Source organism: Ictidomys tridecemlineatus, chromosome 12, assembly GCF_052094955.1.
Source record: "Ictidomys tridecemlineatus isolate mIctTri1 chromosome 12, mIctTri1.hap1, whole genome shotgun sequence".
In the NCBI taxonomy this organism is placed as follows: Eukaryota; Metazoa; Chordata; class Mammalia; order Rodentia; family Sciuridae; genus Ictidomys; species Ictidomys tridecemlineatus.
The window spans coordinates 69,529,035-69,551,950 of record NC_135488.1 but is presented as its reverse complement, the minus strand read 5'-3'; the positions used below and the strand labels follow the sequence as shown (position 1 = coordinate 69,551,950).

The 22,916-nt window shown below is 37.5% G+C and overlaps 1 pseudogene; it reads right to left on the bottom strand.

Moving 5' to 3' along the window:
- LOC101963118 (bax inhibitor 1 pseudogene) overlaps nucleotides 1-21,664 on the bottom strand; it is a 31,677-nt pseudogene extending 10,013 nt beyond the window's left edge.
- Nucleotides 21,665-22,916: the final 1,252 nt, after the last annotated feature.

The following is a 22,916-nucleotide window of genomic DNA, read 5'->3' as shown; positions in this document are numbered from 1 at the left end:
AGTTTAAGCCTTCATATAGCACAATTTTTACTGATTTTGCAAGTTTGAAAAGGTTTATCATCTATTACTAGGACGACATCTCCACAATGTAAGAGAATATGCTTCTCCTTTTAAAAACATTTACCATAATTATATTTTCTAAGAAATATTTAAGTATTGAATTAGTATGACAGGTTTTATCAAAGCAACAATTGAATAATTGGCCTAGAATAGTACTTTGTATACTTAGATGTAACTCAGATAGGAGGCTCTTGAAAAGAACATAATGTCTTGTTTTCTTCCCTTTTAAAGGAAAGGAAGCATTTTAGCAGTTAGCAGAATCAAGATAAGATATACCTATTTCTTGCTTATTAACAAAAATGTTGAAAGGGAACCTTATCTTCTATTACTTGACATTGTCTCAGAAAAGATCAATCCTCTCTTTTTTGTCCTTACAACTTTTAATAAGTTCATATGTTCCAGATCTTAGGGGACAATACCATCTTTCATTTTTTTTTATCAGTACTTTTTAGTTATATATAACATTAGGACTCATTTTGACATAATTTTAAAAGCATGGAATATAATTTGTTCAAATTCAGTCTCTAGTACTTACCCTTTCTTCCTCCCCCCTTCCTCTGTTCCCTTCCTTCTACTCTATTGATCTTTCAAATATTTACTTGTAGTTTTTTTTTTAATTAGTGTCTTGTGGGTGTACATGATTGTGAGATTCACTGTGGTATATTCAGATATGTAAATAGGAAAGTTAGGTCAGATTCATTTCACTGTCTTTCCCTGTCCCAGCCCTCCTCCCTTTCCTTCATTCCCCTTCGTCTACTCCACTGATCTTTCTTCTGTTTTTTTTAAAATATATATTTTAGTTGTCAGTGAACACTTATTTTTATTTATTTATTTATATGTGATGCTGAGAATTGAAACCAGTGCCTCATACATGCTAGGAAAGTGCTCTACCACTGAGCTACAACCCCAGCCCCTCTTCTATTTTTTAAAAATTATTTTTATCCCTCCCTAATTCGGGATTAGCTTCTGCATATCAGAGAAAACATTCAACCTTTGACTTTTTGGAAATGGCTTATTTTACTTAGCATGATAGTGTCCAGTTTCATGTATTTACTGGCAAATGCCATAATGACATTCTTCTTTATGGCTGAGTAATACTCCATTGTGCATATATACCACATTTTCTTTTTTCACTTATCTGATGAAGGGCAAAATAACAATAAATGTTGGCAAGGGTGTGGGGGGACACATACACTCATAACATTGTTGGTGGGACTGTAAATTGCTGTAACCACTCTGGAAGGCAATATGGAGATTCCTCAAAAAACTAGGAATAGAATCATTTTTCATTTAAAACCTTTTTTAAATTTTAAAAAATTTGTTCTATATAGATATACATGATAGTAGAGTATATTTTGACATATTATACGTATGTGGAGAATAATTTATTCTAATTTGGATCCCATTCTTGAGGTTGTACATGTTGTGGAGTTACACTGTTTGTATGTTCATATATGAAATAGGAAAGCCATGTTCAATTCATTCTACTGTCCTTCTCATTCCCATTCTCCCTCTCTTCCCCTTCTTTCCCCTTTGTCTAATCCAATGAACTTCAATTCTTCTCCCCTCCCCTTATTGTGTGTTAGCAACCATAGATCAGAGAGAACATTCACCTTGGGTTTGGGGATTGGCTTATTTCACTTAGCACGATAGTCTCCAGTTCCATCCATTCACCAGCAAATGCCATCATTTCATTCCAGAAGCAGTTCTTAAGGCCCTTTTTCACCATCATTTTCTTTTTCTCACCCTGCTCACATACTGCATCTCCCTTTGCTATACCGTTGACATCTTCTTCTATGCTGGCTCTCCTAAAAATGCCCTCCTCCACCCTATGTCCTTCTTCAGCTATTGCTCTATTTCTCCTTCTCTTCCATTCAGGTTTCCTGAGAAAAGGCTATATTCACTTCTTCTCTCTTCTCATCTTTCATTCACTCCTTTGTTCTTTCTCTCTCTCTCTCTCTCATTATAGTAAAATGTACACAACACCAGATTTGCCGTCTTAATGACTTTTAAGTGTATACTTCTGTGGTGTTAAGTACATTCACATTGTCTTGCAACCATCACCACCATGCATCTCCAGACCCCTTTCAGCTTCCCAGATGGAAACTCCATACACATTAAATACTAACTATTCCTGGGGCTGGTGCTATAGCTCAGTGGTAAAGCGAGTTTGATTCTCAGCACCCACATAAAAATGAGTAAAGATACTGTGTGTTCATCTACAACTAAAAAATATACATAAAAATTAAATATTAACTATTCCCACTGCCCCCAACCTGTGGCAACCAGCATTTTACTTTCTGTCTCTATAAACTTGACAACCCTAAATGCCTCAAATAAGTGGAATCATGCAGTGTTTGTTCTTTGATAATGTGTTTATTTTACATAGGATAATGTCTTTCAAGTTCACCCATTTTTTAAATTCTCTTTTATTGTGACCCTGTCTTCTACATCATTTCTTGCCAAGGTCACCCATGACCCCCTACCTCCTCCATACTATGGAAAATTATCTCTATCTTCCAGTAGCAGTTCACTGTACTTTACACTTCTTGGTACATCCTCTTCTTTTCACTAAGAAGACATCCTTCTCTCTTGATTTTCCTCCTATATTTCTAGCACTTCTTTGTGGTCTCCCCGACCATGGAGCCACATCCTCAGCTCTCTTTTGTATTTTATTTAGAGACAGGGTCTCATTGAGTTGCTTAGCGCTTTGCTTTGGCTGAGGCTGGCTTTGAACTCATGATCCTCCTGCCTCAGCCTCCCAAGCCACTGGGATTACAGGGGTGCGCCACCGTGCCTAGCTCTCCTCTCCATCTTAAACACTGTTTTTCTTCAGTGTCTCTGTGTACTCCAGAGTGTATACTTCCCAGCTTATCTTCCCCATTATCATGGCTTCCCCCTAGTACTTATGTGTTGACTCTGACTCTCGATCTCCAACCCAGATTTCTCCCCTGAGCTCCAGTCAAGGGCCAACCTGTGTAGCTAGAGATCTTCTCATGAGCGTTCCACACAAAATATGCCCAAAACTTAACTTTCTATCTTATTCTCTAGATTTTTATTAAGTTAATCTATGGAACCTCTGAGTCCTTCTTGACTCTTTGTTTCCCTACCCATAACATTTAATTGATTTCTTAAGTTTTCTCAGTTTTACCCATTTACTGTTCCTGGAATCTGTCTTCTTTCACTGCTACTGCGAGTTCAATTATTATTCTTTCTGGAATTAGTGTCACAGCATCCTAATAAGTCTGCTTCTTGGGCTGAGGTTGTAGCTCAGTGGGAAAACACTCACCTAGCACATGTGAGGCGCTGGGTTTGATCCTCAGCACCACATAAAAATAAATAAAATAAAGGCATTGTATCCATCTACAACTAACATTTTTTTTAAAAAAAAGACTGCTTCTTTTCCTTTTTCATTACATTTTCATCTAATATTTTCTCTACCTATTGCCAGAACAATCTTCTGACAAAGCAAATCCAATTATGTCACTATCTAAATACAATCTTTGAATATCTTCCCATGGCCTTTAGGAAGAAGTCCAGAGTCCTTAGAGCAGAGCTGCCATCTTCTGCTTCATCAGGCCTTTCCTCACTCTTCCACCTCAGCATTTGCTGCTTTCCCTTATGGAGTACTCATCCCTACAGTCATGAAGAACCTCCCCACCGCACTCCTCAGGCCCACCATGTCTTTGCATGTGCCACTCTCCTGGATACCTCCTACCAGTTTCATCCCTGTTGATGAGTGGAGTGAATGCTGTGGAGTGCTGCTTGGTTTCCTATATTTCCTCAGGACAAAAACACTCATTCCCTTAAATGCTGAGCATGTTGGCAACTGAGATCTCAGTTGCATTTCATTCTGGAAACTGCCCTTGTTCAAAGAGAGTTTAAGGTCAGGCTTTTCTTCCTAGAAGCAGTCTATATGCAATGACTCGTTGATACAGAAATATAAAAGCCTGGTCTTGTGGCCCCAGCTGGGATGACTCAAGTCACCCTAGCTCCATAATTTTCCTGTGTGGAAAGGCTGAGGGCCTCGGGACTATATTACCACCCAAATTCTCCTGCCCAATTCTGCTTCCTTCACTTCACCCTACAGGTGCTGATCCTGAAAACAAGCTTCTTGCACACAGATTTCCATCTGAATCTGTTTCCCAGGAAACTGAACAGCAACCCTGGGTTAGAATTCTCAATACCACTTGCCTATTTCTATCACAGTTCTTATGCTACTGTATCATAATTGTTTACTTATGGATCTATGCCTAAATATAGGGAGCAACTGGAGAACTGAGATTTTAATCTTGTCTTTTTATCCTCATTTGCTTTTTATCCTGACTCATTAAATCTTTCTGAATAAATAAATGTGTAAATGAGTGTATGAGAGATTGTTATCTCCAAAAGCCTGGGGTCTTTCTTAAAATCCTAAGGTACTTCCTGAACCTTATTTCTTTTGGGAGTAGCTTGAGAAAATATGGATTGTCTTTCTCAGAATGTCTTTTATATTGATGGTTTTTCATATTTCATAAAACTACAAGAAGCATGGATTTAAAAGTCTGGGTTGAATTTTTCCAGGACCATGTCCTAGTTGTATGATTTGGGGCAAGTCATTATAATCTCTTCATGTCTCGATTTAGTCAGTGGGAAAATAGTATTACCTAACTCATCAATACTGCTTGGTGATAAGTAAATGAATAACATCTGTGTGAACTGATGGCATATAGTTGATGCTCAGTAAATTTGAATTCTTCTCTTTTATTTCTTTTTAGATTGAATTCACCCTTCTGTGATAACTTGCAAAGAAATAAATTACAGGGCTGGGGATGTGGCTCAAGTGGTATCGCGCTCACCTGGCATGCATGCGGCCCAGGTTTGATCCTCGGCACCACATACAAACAAAGATGTTGTGTCCGCCAAAAACTTAAAACAATAAATATTTTAAAAAATTCTCTCTCTCTCTCGCTCTCTCTTAAAAAAAAAGAAATAAATTACAATAGTTCCGTCATATGAAATGATCCCGTTAGCTCTCATTCTTTCTTCTTCTCCCCACATAACAAAAATCCATCATTCTCTGCTAGCATGCTTATTTTAGAAGGGGAAAATGGGCAACTGAAAGCTTCTAGCTAACCGTGCAAGTCCCTGCTTGCTACAAGTTTTGTTAATTATTTATGAGGCATCAAATTTGCCAGTGGTAAGAGGTGTGGCTAGGTGTGTCTGAGAGTGAATCAAAGGTGAATAAATGACATGAATGAAACCCTACCTGTTGGGTTTCAGTGGAGTGGAGGAGGCACTAAAGTAATGAACTTAAGGCACCAATGAAATGTTAAAGAGAGGGTTGTAAAGTATCCCATATTTGTTTACCTGATTCACTTATACTTCCAGTTTTCTTTTTCTTAAAGCTTGGAAAAAAGGGCTGGGGATGTGGCTCAAGCGGTAGCGCGCTCACCTGGCATGCTTGCGGCCCGGGTTCGATCCTCAGCACCACATACCAACAAAGATGTTGTGTCCACCGAGAACTAAAAAATAAATATTAAAAATTCTCTCTCTCTCTTTTTTTTTTTTTTAAAAAAAAGCTTGGAAAAATTTCATTTCTCAGCTGTCTTGCTGTTGAGTGGGTCATGTGATAACCTCCGTTCAATTACATGGGAGAAATATTTTACCTCATGTAGGAAGAACTATTTAAAAACCAGTGATCAGCTTTTAGCTAGAAGTAGTCCAAAATATTGAAAGATATATGGTGTGGATATCTCCCTGTCCTGGAGCAGATTACACACACACACACACACACACACACATATCTTTATTGTGCTAAACTTTGAAATATTCATGTGAGTTATTATTACTGCAAAACTTAGACTTTCCTGGGGCTCAGGATAATCTGAATAAATAAGATATCTCAGGAAAAAGAGGAATCATAGCCAGCTATTTCAGAAATTCTGATTGTCCATCTCTACTGCTACGCTACTAAAGTGACTTAGTTTCTCTTTCAGAATCTGCTCCTTTCTGTCTATCTACTTCTGCTCCCACTTCTAGTTGCCAGGTCCCCCTTTCCTATATCTCACATCGTGTTTCTACATCTTTATAAAGTGATGTAGAGAGATAGAACCCGATTAGTCCATTTTGGAAACCCATTAGAAAATGCTCTTGAACCAGGCTACCTCAAAGGCTATGGGGGCCATAAATTGGCATTCTTTGAGTCAGGGATACTCCCTCCCTAGTCCAATTAGCAACAGCCATGGTGTTGCATCATGAAATACAAAATACATGGCCATTTATTAAGCTTAAGGAATGAAAATCTTGGGCCTCTTTCTTCTTCATAGTCAGGAGCTGTGGGTTAGAGTCCATAAGGGCTGTCCATATGGTAGGCACCATGTTGACTTGTCTGGTAAACAAAGATACTCTTCAAGCAGGAGAGAGGCTATTGTTCCATTGCCAGGCTCAGTGGGCAGGGAACTGATTGCCAAATGTCTTGGTCTTGACTTGCAAATTGACCAGTGGTTTCTGAGTTGGGACACAATTTTTGTTGAGCTGATGACACATCTTTCTAGATGAGACAGGAAAACCAGACCTAGGGTCAACAGCAGATTTCTGGTCTTTTAGATATTTGTTAATCACAAATTAGATGTTTGAGAATGTGCTTGGATAATAATACACACAAATATCAATAATTGTTTTAGGGCCTTGTAAAAAAATCAGTGACTTAAAATTGTTTTGATTTTAAATATATATTATGAACCATTTCACTTCATCTTGGGCATTTGATTAACTTACTCATAAATGTGAAATAAGAGCGTCCCTTGAGTTTTAATGTCACCGTCCTACTGGCCATAGTGCTTTATAAATAATCCTTTCAAGGTATGGTAGTCCCATGTTTTGGGCACATTTATTTACCTTCCTCTTAAATTGCTTATTTTCATTTAAAATTCTACTTAACATAGTTTTTTTTTCTTGATTAGCTTTCCCCTAAGGTAACTTTTAGTCTTTCCCCAAGCGCCCCACTGCCTTCTTAAATGACTTCACTCCTTAATTGCCCTCCACCTAACTGCCAATCAAAACCCTAATTGCCTTCGAAGTGATCTCAGTTTGGGGTTAAGAGGAAATAAGCTAATTAAACTACTATAAAATCAGCTACGGATTACTAGTAGTTATCCAGCAAAAATAATGCAGACTTTTTAAAATATCATAAATGTTTTTCCCTGCTGTTTTTCAAATGATCACAGTTAGGTTGTCCCCACTTCCTTTTGACAGGACAAACAAAATGGAAGTCTCTAACACTAGTTTCTGGTCAGAGATAATGAGACATAGGATAGGGATATTTTATTGAGAAACCATGAACATATTTTGTGTTATTTAAGATGCTGTTATTTATAAAATTCATCCCTATCTAGAGGATGTTAAAAAGGTACAAAAAAAAAAAAAAGCGTGTCATAAATTCTCCTGAAACAAGGCATATGGATTGGTGCACTGAGGATAAGGAACAGTGAGGGAGTTAGATGAATGTTGAGCTTTAATTGACACCAGGTTTGACTTCTGCTATTGGAGTTTAATCCCCAATATAGCAGTGTTGGATGGTGGAATCTTAAAGAGATGAGGCCTACTGGGAATAATTAGGCATGGCCCTCAAAAGGGATTAATGTAGTTCTCTCAGGACCCCAGTCAATTCTTCCAAGAGTGAGTTGTTATAAAGCAAGTCCACCCCCACCTGCTTCTACACTCAGCTATTTCCCTTCTGTTCTTCTTCCATGTAATGACTTTGAGCCAGTTTCAACAGACAAGCTCTCACCAGAAGGTAAACAGATGAGGTTGCCTGATATTGAACTTTCAGCCTGTAAATCTGTGAGCTAAATAAACCTCTTTACTTTATAAAGTTTCTAACCTCAAGTGTTTTGTTGTAACAAACAGAAAATGTAATATACTACCTTTAATCTTGTTCCTTATTAGCTGTGTAACCTTGGGGAGAAAATAATGGCTATAGAGTTATTAGGTGTTTTACACAAGATGTTGTACATGAAAGCTCTTGACATAGAGCAGATGCTTGGTGGGTGAACTTGAATCTGCTTCCTTTTAAGCACCTATTAGATTTGAGGGAAGAGGTTCCTATTCTATTAAGGGATTGGTCAAAGAGTAGAAAGGACTCTCTACTTAGGAGAGAAAGGGCCTAAGTCTTGTATGCCCAATCTCTTTTGTACTGTTGTTGAGTTGATAGTCTTTTTTTTTTCTTCCTTCCTTTAATTTCTTCTCTAAATCATTATATTTTCAGTCCAAACATTTTTTTTTCAGGTACTGGAAATAGAAAGACCAATAAGACGCAGTGATATACATGGATTACCATCAAAAAAGGAAAACAAGTCATGAAAGGATCAGTTAGAAGCATTATTCTTTAAAAATTTATAAACCTTTTCATGAAAGGAATTTTTTTAAAAAAAGTTAGATTCCTGATATCTTCTACAATTTGTAAAGTGTAATATGAACATAAGTGATTTAAAATAAATTCTAAGATAAAGAAAATTCCCTTCTTTTACCTTTCCGTCTCATTCGAGTTAATTTTGACTTTGGCATCAAGACCCATTTTGTTTTTCTTCTGCTCTCACACTCTGCATCTGTTACCTTCTCTGTCAGGCAAGTATAGAAAGTAAATCATCAGGCAAGAAACAATAAGCGCACCTCCAGAATCCGAATAAAAAATGGTAGACATAATTTTAGATCTACCTGTTTTTATGGTGATTTTGCATATGGAATACTACATCTATCTATAGAACTCTTTGCTTTCCTGGTGAGGTAGCATGGCATATTGAGAGAATATAGGCTGAAGAATTAGAATAAATTCAAATTTTGGCTTAACTAGTTTCATGGGCAAGTCATTTAACTGCATGGAGCTTCAGTTTCCTCGTTTGTAAAAATGGACAGATAATATTTGCATTATGATAAAAATAAACACATGTGCTACATTTAGTAGGCCTTTAGCAAGTGTTATTATTATTCAAGAATACAAAAGAAAATTATTTCTCAGTCCTTGGTCAAAGGTATAAAATACTCAAAATGCTTTAGTATAATATAAGCATGTAGTAGAGGCTGAATTTGACCTTACTGTATCAAGTAGGAAACTGGTTATTAATTCCCTTAACCTAGGATACTTACTGGAACAAAGTCATTACAAGTTGTAACTGCCTAGCTAGGGTGGTAAATTATGAGAACCAAGATGGTACAGGTTGGAGCCTCATGGAGTATGGAATGCCCAAATCTGGCTCATAATATGAGAGTGGAGTCTGAACTTCTCTAGGATTAGATATTAGGAGATTTCACGACTGATTAGACATAAGTAGTAGCTTTGTTTTTAATGTCAATGTCTGAACCCTTTCTATTTTGGGAAATTCCCTTAATTGGTAGATGTAGGACCACACTGAACCACTAAAATGCAAGGCCAGTGACTCAATTACCATCCATATATACCTAGGGATAAGGGCATGTCATGTGATTTTAGGCCACTAAGGACTCTGGACTGAACAGGCAAGGTCAAGAAATAATTCATTTTAGTAAAAGTGTTAGTGGCAGGAACATCTAGTGTCTGGTGACATCAATATCCAAGGGGTTTCCAGTGTCATTTCTATGTCTTGTGAAGTAAGGAAATGATGTCATTATAGCAATCCAGCACACTCTGATGTGTTTGCCTGCTTCAATCTCTTGGCTTCTCTTGCTTTTGGCCCATTTATTGAATCTGGTTCTTTGGGCTTTCTAATACTTCTTGGAGGTACCTATCAGTCTGCCAATAAATTCATTGTCTTTTAAAGATTAAGTCCATTTCAGTTGTTTGCACCTAAAATTTTGACTATTTTAGGGCAAATAGAAGAATCCAACTGTGTGGGTAAAGTGGAGGTTAAAGCTGTCATAGACTTCACAAAGAGGCAGTGAATATTTACTGATGGTTCAGATGAAAATGGGCAGGTAATGTCCATTTGTTAATGGGTCCCTCTGTCAAGAGTGCCTACTTGTCTTGAAGACATATTCTTTAAACCCAGTTTCTCATAAGAATCAAGATCTCAGGTGATAACAAAAAGGCTGGAAACAAGGCGAGAAGACTGGCGAGAAGAGGATAAAGCTCTTAAGTAGGGAAGAATCTAAGGCAGCTCACACAGCCAGACTCACTGTCATGGTGGGCGGCACTACACCAACACGATACTGATGGTCATCCCCATCTCTGGATTTTAGCTATGGTGTGGAGTTAGGGCTAAGGAAGTAGCCAGTGGTTGTCATTTCTCATCTCTGTCCCCGGTGGTTTTGGAATTTGTTTGGCGCTTGAGGAATCTTCAAGCTTTTGGGGGTACAGGATAAAAATTTGAACAAAACTCAAGAGGAATCCTGATTACTCCCTGCTACCATGAATCAAAGCTAGCTCTCCAGAAGAGGCAGGTAGGGAAGACATGAGCTCTGGAAGTGGTAACTCAGATTATGTCTGAGGTTACAGACAGGAAAATAAACCAGGAAGCCAGAACCTGGCAGAACTGAAAACTGCTAGGGAAAGCAGTATGAGAAGGTGTGTAAAAAGAGGTCTTATGACAAAGGCTGAGGGTGTTCGGGCTCCATATGCTCTGTCAGTCACCCAAGTCGACGCTGCCAAGGGGTTGAACTTGATGGTGATTTTTCAAGCCTAACTTCAGAAGTCTCAGGAAACCAACATTACTTCCACTTATTCACTTATTCATATTATAACAAGTAATATTCACATATTACTTGTTATAATATGAATGATCATTATTATTAATTATTTACAATAGTAACAATAATAAATTCAATTTTTGCCTTCTGATACCATTCTGAGCCTGTATTTGCCTCTTCAGGGACAAAACCCACTGTAATCCTGTGAAATGAATCCAAATGAGAGGTAGTCTTTCAAAATAACTGAATTTTCAACAATATATTGAGTCAAGCCTGCCCTTCTCAGTCCCATTTTGGGACAGGAAGAGGGCAACTGGCTATAAAAGCAATGGTGGTATCCCCTTATCCCTTGACAGCCTGACACTATAACTGGGGACTGTGGCATTATGGAGTTTTAAGGAGACAGGAACTTAGAGAGAGGGAATGGTTGGCATCAAGATGATCCCAACTCCTCTCACTGTCTCCTTATAAAACCTGTTCTTCTGGCTTAATCTTGCCAAAAGCATGCTGACCAATGCTTTAAAGCAAGTCAGGAGCAGTGCATGGGCAGTCATGTGGGATGGCAGTGGGGGTGTGAGATGCTTTGTCCTGAAAGTCAGGTGTAATGTCCTGTAGCCTCCATACACATTAGGATATCAGAAGAGCACTTTCTGTACCCTGCATGGGATATTTTTAGAGTCTTAGCTGCCTCAGAGTAGAAAATAAAACTCAACAGGATTTTTAACTTGTTTTTAATTTCTGTGTCTCCTTGGCAGCCGTAATATTATACATAGTAAATATGGAGGGGTAAACCAAGTAGTCACATGGGAAACTGATATTTCACACCTCTATTTTGGAATTATGTGCAAAATTTGTCACATCCCTCATGTTGAATATCTCATAGTTAAATTGATAACCACCCTGGTTGAATATGATGAACTGTAATTAAATTATTAGTCATTGTTCTGTTGCACAGAATCAACTCGTGGATAAAATCTATAGTAAAAGTTGTTCCTTAAAAGCATTTTATCACTGACTTTATGCAAAGCTGTAAAAAACAGATTAGTAATCGCTAAAAAAATGGAGTGACTAATTAGAGAATTATTAGGTCCTCTATCGACAACAACTAACCTTTTAGATGCAGTTTCTAACAGAATAATAAAACTCAAAGGACTTTTGCTTCCTCTATAACTGAGCACTAGATCTCTGCAGTCCTCTGGCATATATTAAACATGCTTAAAATTCCCCCTTTGTGCTAAAAAGGAAGCATTGGCAGAGCAAGAGACTGGGAATGTTGCTATTCTGTCCCCCTTTAGCTTTGATTCCTCTTCTCTCTTCATTGCTTATTCTCTCGTTTTTCATGGTTCTATGCCTGTTTCCTGCTTTCCTCCTTGCCTTTTTTTTTTAAATCTCCTGCTTCCTCTCATTTTATTTAGTCTTCAAGCTTGATCTCTTTTCCTTTCTTTTCTCTTGACTCCTTCCTTCTCTGTCTCTCAAGGCAATGATGCATAGTGGTTATTAAGAAGATCATGGGCTCTGGAAGCAGATTAAGGCTTCTAATTCTGTTTGCAGTTTATTAAGTGAGTGATTTTGGGTAAGCTACTTAATCTCACCATGATGCCACTACCTTTGTCAATCAAGATTCAACTGGGAAAACAAAGCCTCCACTGTCTGATACACTGGGGAAGTGAGGGTCTGAAGAGGGCATTGGAAGACCAGAAGGGCCACCCATCAGTCCATCTGAGAAGGTAGGCATGTTCAGCTACTGAAGGGGGATTCCAAATAGGGAACTAGTAGAGAATCTATGGGGTTCCTTTGCCTCAGGAAGTTCATGTTCAAGTATAGGTGATGCTGTGTTTGATCAATGGGGCCATTGAATAGAAAATAGAAGGATGTGGAGTAGAGGAGAATGGATAGCTAAAACCTGCTGGCACCTCCGACTGTTCATTACTGTATATAACCAGGATGATCTTCGTAGAGTGATGGCTGCTGCTTTACTTCTGCCTTCCAAATCTCATACAGATTTCATTTCTGGTCAAATCAAACCCAGGATCACACAGGGAAGAGAATTCTGGAGAACCTAGGTCTAGTTCAACTAGGTTGAGAAAGTAAAAATCACCAGATGAGTCATTTTCCAAATGCCACTATTAGGAGTCCATAAATCACAGGAATGTTGTGTAAAGTAAATGAGGTTTAATAAATGCAAAAAAGCACTTATCACAGTGTCTGACACATAGCAAGCACACAGTAAATGTCAATAGTCATTTTCTCAGTTTCAATCCTTTTTCTCTCATGCATGCTCTTCTGCCTAAGCACCATTACCATATCTCTCAATGTCATTATTATATCAATAATATTCAAGACAATTAGTAAATTATATGGAAATTGTAAAAAGTATTTTCCATGTAACACAGACTATATTTTAAAAAAAACATCAATACATAGGATGCTATTTTATTTTACTTGTGGTACTGGGTATTGAACCCAGGGCCTTACATATACTAGGCAGGTATTCTACCACTGAGCTACTCCCTCAGCCCCAGGATGTTTTTTGCAACTTTGAACTAGGTAGCAAAATAATTCACAGTAATATATGAAGAAATTAAAATAGAGGGATTATTCACTTGTACCAAATAACAAAGAATGTAAACACAGTACCTGTTTTCACTAGAGTAGTATAAGTGCAAACATTTTAAATATGGTTTCCCTTAAGAGAAGGAATACCACCTGAAGTAAAATCATCTTCTGAAATATTGCACCATCAAGGCTAACAAAGGATCTATCTCAGAATTCCTTTTTGTTATTATTGTTGCACAAAAATCTGGGCAAATTATAAATGTCCTGCATGGTTTGGGATGATACCAGTGGTCAGAAAGAAGCTGGTGTAGAGTGTGTTAGACAGAGTAGACTTAATGAAGTCAAGAGAAAGCTGAGGTATTTGGGGAGGGAGATGGAGAAAAGTTGAAGAAAGGTTAAAGTTAGCTCATAATTTTATGTGATTTTTACAACCTAAAACATGAAAATACTGTTCCACAGGAACTCCCTGGCCTCTTTTAACATGGCCATGTGAATTTTACTGGAACAAAAAAGTTCCTTAAGTTATTCTAGTCTTTTGCCCCTACCCTAAGTTTAAGCTATCTCCTAAAGAAAAAGTTCCAAATTTGTGACTCCAAGATGGACTTGTGTAGTCTTTAACACACTTTTATAAAAAATTCAAGTGTTGTCAAGTGGGGCTTATCACAGTTTCCATTCATCTTATTATCTCTCTCTGAGCCTTCATTCATTGCTTCTTGCCTCAACCTAGAAGACAGATAAACTTCAAATTCCTGCAAAGAAATCTATCTGGACAGATTTAAAAGGGCTTCACTGATCCTAAACATATGAATTTTATGAATTTCCATGCAGAAATTAGCAGAGACAAGGGGCATGAACCTTCTAGTTTTCCTATTTTCTACTCATCTGACCCTGTCTTTCCTAGATCATATCTCAAAATTCTTTATGGATAAATTTGCTGTGTCGTATTCTGACAATCCATAGGTTTACCCTTGAAGAAGCAAGACCTGAACTGCCCAAAAAGCCATATGGAGAAACCATATGAGTTCATCTTTGTCAAATGTGACATGCATTTTGTAAATGAAAAATTCTGATACCTAAAGGTTGACTAGGCACTGAAAGAGTGAAACAATCTAAGTAGACACAGGTGCAACCCTTGCAAATGCACTTTAAAAAAGGGTTAATTGTGCACTTCTCAATTTGCAGGGCTTGACATTTTTAAGTGCACTATTATTAGGGAATTATTTGATTTCCTATAGTTTGGAATATATATGGTATGAAAACTTGAAGTTACTAGAATATGATAGATGATAGTGCTTGGTGATGTTGACAAGCATTTTTGGCATTGAGGAGGTTACCTGTCAAAAGCAGTGTTGGTATTCATTGCTTTGATTAACTCACTGAAACCAGGAAAATGTGGCAAAAATGACTTATTCAGAAGTTGGATTTGGTATTTTATGATAAAAGATTGACAAAAACTTGTGACATATAATTTAAATTATGGGTTCAGGAGAGGTAATCATAAATTTACTGAACAGAATCTGTCTTTTTCTAAGAGATATGGAGATAAGTAGGATTATAGAGTCTAGCTTGTTAAAAGGAGACATGGAACTTTTCTCCCTCTAAGAGGATTCTAGTAGTGATTTGCAGTTGGAAATTTCTCCTGGTGTGCTGTTTCCTGTTTTGTTCACTTGAATCTGGGCATTCTGCCCGACTCCTTATATCATCTTCACTATTCTCTTCTCCTTTTTCTAACAATTATATCACTGAGGAGGCTTTGGCTTGTTTGTTATTTATATCAAATTATTACTTTAAATTCATTTTAATTGTGTTCTTCTAACCTCTGGAAACTGTCTAATCTCCACTCTCAAAATCAAAATGTTCATAATTTATAGAATAAAATAACTTGAGTCTTAGACTTTTTTTTAAAAAAATCCTTAACTGTTGAAATAAAAGGATCTCACTAAACATATTTGATATTATTCATTTGGAAGACTAGACCAGTCTAATGCATAATTACAACTTCAAAATGTGTGCAATCATGCATTTAACATAATTAAGTAAGTGAATACAGATTCCAATTCCTTGTACACTCATGATGACTTCTACAACACATTATGTTTTTCCCAGTGTTTTATTCAAAACACTGCATAGAGGCCTGGTCTGTGTAATAAATGCACTTTTAAAAGAGTGTATTTCCCTGATTTCAAGATTCTTTTGAGTGCTCAGGAAAGTATATAGAACTATAGGGCCTTGGACCCCTGCAAACCAAAGTAACCAAATGATTCACTTACATACACTTTGGGAGAAAAAGAGGTAAAATATTTAGATTAAGCTCAAGCATTTAGTGAAGAATAGTTTTATAAGAAAGGGATTTAAATCACATAGTTTATATTAACAATGGCAGTAGTAATAATGATCTGATGAATCCTGGGAAAATAATACTACCCTTATGCTGGAATTTCAAAATCACTGGAGCTGTGCTATCCAATAGAATTTTCTACAGTAATGGCAAGGCTCTCTAATCTGCACTGTCAAGTATGGTAGTCACTTGCTGTGGGTGACTACTGAGCATTTTAAATGTGACTAGTACAACCAAGGAGCTGGATTTTTAGTTTTATTAGTTTTAATTAATTTAAGGTTGTTCTATATAGCCACTCATGTCTAATGGCTACTGTATTAAACAGTGCAGTTCTAGAGTGTTATTGATAAAGCTTCTTTGAGAAATTTCTTTAATTCAGTTATCTCTTCACACACACATGAGCACCTATGTATCCCATTTATTATTTTTACAAATATTTACTGATTACTTTGTTTCAGGCACTGGGAAAGTAATAATGAGCAACATTGACCAAGGCCCTACATTCATGGAACTTACAGTCTTATGGAATACATAGATACCAATCAAATAATCACACAGCTGGTGGGAATTAGAATTGAGGACTGTGAGATTATCCTCAGTGGCTGATTTCTGTGAAGAAAACAGGCTTTATAACCTCTTTAAAGTCTTTTGGTTTTTCCCCAAGGAAATGACCTGTGACCTAGGATCTGAAAGACACTTGGCTTTATGAAAGAGATAGATTTTATCAGTTGTCACTACAGAGATCAAACAGAATTGGTAGAAACAAATGTAGATAATTACCATACTGACTGCATATGTAAACAAAATCACTGTTTCTCTTTGGAAGGAAGAAGAAGAATAACAGGAGCCTGGTGGTGTAAGAGCAGCACTAAGGCTGTCAAAACTGGAAGTAGAACTGTTAATCATAATATATCTAGGGAGTTTCCAAGTCATTTTGACTCATAGTATATGAAGGCAGAGGCCCCCTTAGGAGCATCTTTCTCTGTTATTGAAATAAGGTATAGAAAGCATACATGCACACACATGCATTTGAGTGTAATTAAGAGGTAAGAGGTCAAGTGAATTACATTTCCTTAAAGAAATATTTTGAGATGTTCTTGGAAAAGTATATCCCTACTGAATACAAGCTAGGTTTCAAATATAAACAAATGATGTCTCTTGCAAACACACCATATAAAACAGCACTGATCTCTTCCAGTTAAAGATTTCCCAGTGCCCTACCATGGTTATCTGGCAAATAGTTGATCTGAGGGCTCAGGAAACAATACTATCCAAAAGGATAATAAATAAGAATTGGAATCTAGTTTGCATGTAGAATTCCAATTTCCCTAGATGTTCTAGTTCATAATCAAATTTAACTGTGAAATGATATATGATAATTTGAAAATAATTATGCACTCTCAAATGAGAAGCCACTAAAGTATGGCAGCACAGAATTAAAGTAGCATGTGACACTCTCTAATTTTGCCTGCTGTAGCTTTTATTTGGGTTTAGAGTTGGGTTGCCACTTCCTCCCGATTCTAGTAAAACATTCAAGAATTTCTAAGAGATATACTTTCTCACCCTCAGAAGAGTGCAAAGTATATGCACCACCTCCGCCAGTGCAATATTTCAAGAATCTGCCTAGTTTTTTGGAATGCTGCCAGGGGCCTGAGCTCTATTCTCCCTGCTTTTCTCTCGTTTCCTTATAATGCCTGATAGCATCTGAATTAAATGATATGAATGTCTGTATCAAGACTACATTGCGTTTAATTAGCAAGAATCACTACATACCATACCTATGCAACATACTGAGCACACGTGCAATACAGAGCCACTGAGAACTCTTGGGTCAATACAGCTTTGAAGGCTTTTGTCTTACCCACAAATATTGGTATGATGTCTTTCCCTGGGCCTGCGTGTTACGTCTCTGTGAGTGAAGTGTGCAGTTACCCCAGAGCCTCTGAACTTTATTGATTATACTGAGTTTGAATTTCTTTGAAACTTAAATAGATTGTTTTTATCAGGATATATGCTCAGTCCTTCCCTGGTGGTAGGCCATACTACTAGGGGAATCCCTGGGTTGTTATTACCCTAGTGTTACCTATTCTTTTTTTAATATTTATTTTTTAGTTGTAGTTGGACACAATACCTTTATTTCACTTATTTATTTTTATGTGGTGCTGAGGATCGAACCCAGGTCTCACACGTGCAAGGAGATTGCTTTACTACTGAGCCACAACCCCAGCCCCCTAGTGTTACCTTTTCTAACCAGAAGTTTTACATTAAACAATTCCTGTTGAATAGATTTATGTCTGTGGAGGGGGAGACAGGAAGGAGAATTCAGTTCACATTTTTGGTAGTCACTAATATCCTTTCTGCCTCATTAGTCTTCAAGGCCCACACCATTATATTATGCACTCCAAAGCCTTTTGCATGCAGTTTACTCTATAAGTAAATTGTCTTGTTCAATATTTTAACTTTTTATAATGTAAAATTTCAAACATATTCTAAGACATGTAAATGGATCCTGTAGACATATATCAGTGTAAACAAAGCTTGAGGCACTTCCATCCCTCAAATTTTGGCCAGTCTCCTTTCATTTATACCCCCATCTATTTGCCCCTTTCTGTATTTCTCTGAAGCAAATTAATAAATAGTTTGCACTTGGATGGAGCAATTAATAGAAGAGGCCAGTTTTCCCCTTAGTCCTCCTTTGATTCTTCTCTCTCCAGTGAGAGCTATCTTTGAGACTCCCTAGTATGTCCCCACTACTTTTCTTCTAGCACTTAACATTTCTTGGCCTCTTTATATATTTTCTTTCTTATTGAAAGCTCCAAAAAGGTAGGATCCATGAGTAATGCACCCAGAATTCAATAAATATTTTTTGTATGAAAAAAGGAATGTATGAAGATGGGTTATAATGACTAACATCCAAATTTAGATCAAGATAGATCCACACCCAGCACTGGGAATCAAAGAAGCACACAACTCTTGACTCTGTGATTTGATCTGTCTTCTGTTTATAGATCTTAAGTACAGACCTTGAGTTTCTTCCAAAAGCCAAGAAAAGCTTTAGGCAAAATATATTTATCTTGAATTGAATGATAGAGGAGGTAAGTGTGGTGGAAGATGTATCTGTTATTCATGGTGATGCAAGGAAAAAAACAAATGGATTCGTGTAGCTATCCCTAAAGTAATACAAACTTGAAATGGTAATCCACATTTTGCATGAAATAGTAAAGAAATTTGGAAAGAATAAGCTTCAATGTGGAAATGAACTTCAGAATCAGGTAAACCTGGCTGCAAATACCTCCTTTGCCACGTGTTTGCTTATATGACATTGAACAAGTTATTTAGCCTCTCTGACCCTTTCCTAATCTATATGAATGTGAAGGACTTTTCCTTGCTTCCCACGATTGTAAAGGATTAAATGAGCTAGCATCAGATCTCTAGCACTGCCTGCCATGTAATTGGCACTGCTGTGCATTGGTAATAAAACAAGCAACCACTTATTGAGAACTTGTTAAATGTTGGCACTGGATGCCCAAGACTGAATAACTTATAAAGAAAAGAGGTAAATCTGGGTTGACTATGGAATGAGAGGGTAATTGCTTATTTTTAATTTGGCTCACAGTTCTGGAGGTCCAAGTGCAGGGTGCTGGCATCTATTTGGCTTCTGGTAAAGGCCCTAGGTTGCAACATAACATGGTGGAAAAAAGCAGAAGGATAAGTAGGTTATGTGTGAAAGAGAGAGAAAGGGGGCTGAACACCTGCAGTGGCAAAGCAATTTCCATGAGAAAAGTATTAACTTATTTATAAGGGCAGATTCATCATGACCCTAAAGGCCTACAACCTCTCAACACAGTTACAATGGGGACTAAGCCTCAACATGAGTTTTAGTGGGGATGAACCATATTCAATCTGTAGCATAAATATTATTTTAATTAATCCTGTCAGTAACTTTGAAGACCAGGTTCACAGTGTGTTTTTCGTTTTCCTGATGAGGAAGTTAAGGTCTAACAGATAAAGTAATTTACTCAAGACCACACAGCTAGTACGAGGTGGAGCTAAGACTTGAAGATTTGATTTGGGACTTTGTAACTCTAAAAAGGCATTCTTTGTCACTACTGTGCTTCCCAATTTTATTATAACTTCTGTGAAACCGCATAGAAAAGCAGATTAATTTTACTCTTATTACTCTTAAAACTCTAAGGCAAATGTCTTTTCTTTCAATCATGTATTGCTGTCATGAGCACATATAACAGAAACTGAGAACTTTGAGTAACTGTGAGTCAGAGTAGGAGAGTATTATAATACAAGGATGAACATTTGAAGACCATATGTATTTTATTTTAAGCCAAAGAAGACTAGTGATCAATAAAAAATTAGTGTTTTTATTTAATGGATGCAGAATGTATAGAGACTTTTAAGAGCACTAATTTAGTTATGTGCAGGGAAATATTCATAAAGGTACACCTTACATAAGGCACCTACAGAAATAGCCTGAAAATTGCATAAGATTTATAAAATTCAGAAAGTTTTCTGAATAAGGTTTTAAATGAAAAGTTAATGTCAATAAAGTGTTTAGAACAATGCCTGGCATATAATGAACATGGAATAGGTATATGTTAAATCATGAAGGATGAGGCATAAAATACCCAATATATTAAGTCCCTCAGAATCTGAGACAGTGTCCAGTTCTTAATTAAGTCTTGGGAAAATAATCTAGCTTACCCCTAAGAGATTGTCTATTTTCTTCTTTTCTCCTGCTGCTTATTACGAGTTCTGGCATTTCAGAAATACATTATTAGTTCAATTAGTTCACTCAATTAGAAAGCCTAGAATACTTTCACTAAAATATTCAGGTTGGCTGTTATTAAAGGTTGTTCTTTCTGTTCTCTTTGAATACAAATATTTAGATTGTTCTTGTAGAGAATGCGATCTAGCACGGAAATCTGTCTTTTAAGATTGGGCAGGCCTGGCTCATTCCTATAAGCTTCTACATTCCGGATACAGATTGACTGTAGTAAAGAAAAATTTGAGTCAAGTGTCTGAAGAACAGGGTGTGATTTAGCTAAAATTGCCAATTTTGTTACAGCATGTTTAGAAAATTTGCCCCCGAACCAGCTGTCATGGGTATTTCTTAACTTAAAATAATTCCCACTGAATTTTTTGAAAATAAATAGTTGATGTCCAAGAATCTCCCAGAACATGCCATTGTGAAGTCTCATGAGGACAGGAGTCTTCATCTGTGGTTCCCACCTTTACTGACTGGGGGCAGGCACCACAAATCTGCGTTGATTGTGGAATGAGAGGGAAATTGCTTTTTGCCACCATTCAGACATAACAGGAGCCTAGCTTTGTGTTAATGCTTACAATTAAAGCTTTCCGTAAACAAACTCCAAAGCTCTTGGATATTATGTCAAACACTTTCCAAATAATTTTTGGATAATAACCTTGTTTATTATTATCCAAGTCATATATGACAAGTATAAACTAGCTCCAGGATTGTTACATACTGAACCCTCCCTCCCCCATGGATCTGGACTCTGGCAGAGATAAAGGAGACCCTGAGATGGTCTCAACTGGACAAATGTTGAACAGAACAATTGTTGTTTCCAGTTGCTCTTGACACAGCATTTGGTGGGGTGGGGAGAAGGACAAAATATTTGCTATTTATGGGCAAGTTTTTTTTTTTTTTAAATTCTGCAGATTTTGAAAGCTAATGATAATTACTAGAGCAGAGTCCCTAAGGCTGGACATGTAGGTCAGGTATCCTGTACCTGGACTTCTGATCATGTCAGATAATGGGAAAGAGGAAGGAGTAGTGGCCACCTACCTCTAATACTAATGATTTTTGGTGTTCTGATGGTGCTCTGTTAGTCTGCTTTGGCTTGGGTATGGGGTGGGCAATGCCTTACCATGAGGAGATCCTCTGGGAGAGAAAACTTAAGGAAGGACAGTGTGGCAGAGGAGCCATCGGGTTGAAAAAATGTCCATCCTTTGTCTCATCTTTAATGTAAGCAGCTGAAGAATTAAGTTGCCTCTGCTGTGTTAGAGTGCCTCAGTTACCCCAAGTTTGGCCATGGTCCGAGAGTACCCTTGGGGCTACCAGTTAGAGCAGGAGATAATGCTTTTGCATGCATCACTAAGCACAGTGTGAAATTAGACCCCAATGGGACGAGGTATGACCAATGAGTATCAGATGTTCAGGCTTTTTGTGTGACTCCAGCCAGAGGCAGAGATGTGGCTATCCAAAAGACAGCTCAGTGAAACAAAGGAGCTTGAGGGCAACCAGCACCCCAGTCTAACCAACCCCACAGTATAAAATGCACAGGATCAGGGTACATAAGACACAGTGAGATAGAAGAGTGAGGGAGGAGGAGAACTTTCCAAGTCATGCATTGGGTTTATGATTAACTACTCACCAGCAGATGACCTTGGGTAATTTATTTAACTTTCCTGGGCCTCACTTTCCTCATTTGTAAATCAAGGATAATGAGAATTGGATACTGAGAGTACCTATGCTGTCAAGTAGTTATGAAGTCCAAATGAATACATGTAAAACATGTAGGTGTGTGCTTGGCAAAAAGTAAATGCTCAATAAACATTAGCTCTTATTAAATCCATGGCTCAGGCCTTCTTTCACAATATGGTTTGGTATTAGTCAGCTTTTCATCATCGTGACTAACATATCTGACAAGGAAAACTTAGAGGAGGAAAGATTTATTTTGGTTCACAGTTTTTGAGGTTTTAGTCCACAATTAGTTGGCTCCATTGCTCTGGGCCTAAGGTGAGGCAGAACATCTGGTAGAAGAAAACTGCTCAGCTCAAGGCAGCAAAGGAGCAGACAGAAAGAAGAAGGGGCCAGGGACAGGATACAGTCTGCAAGGGTACATCCCCAGTGACCTACTTCCTCCAACCATGCCCCTCCTGCCTATAGTTTCCATCTCCTCCCAGTAGTCCATTTAAATTGTGAATTCAAGAAATGGGTTAATCCACTGATTAGGTTAGAAAATTAAAATTAGAAAAGAAAGGCAATCATGTAAAAATAATAAGATCACAATATTATCATTTCCCCAAATCCCCACCTTGGGACATTGCTGAATAGGGACCCAAGTTGAATTTTGAGGGAACATTCCAGATCCAAAACTTAACAGGTTTGATTAGTTTATCTAAGCTTGTACCAAGAAAGGACTGTTTTAGAACACAGTGGCTCTGCTGAGTATCACTGCATAGTTTGGATAAAATGCACACCTGTGCAGGGAAAGCTTGGCGATCCTTCAGAAATATCTTTAAGAAAGATCCCACCTGCCACTAAGTGTGAATTATTTGGCTA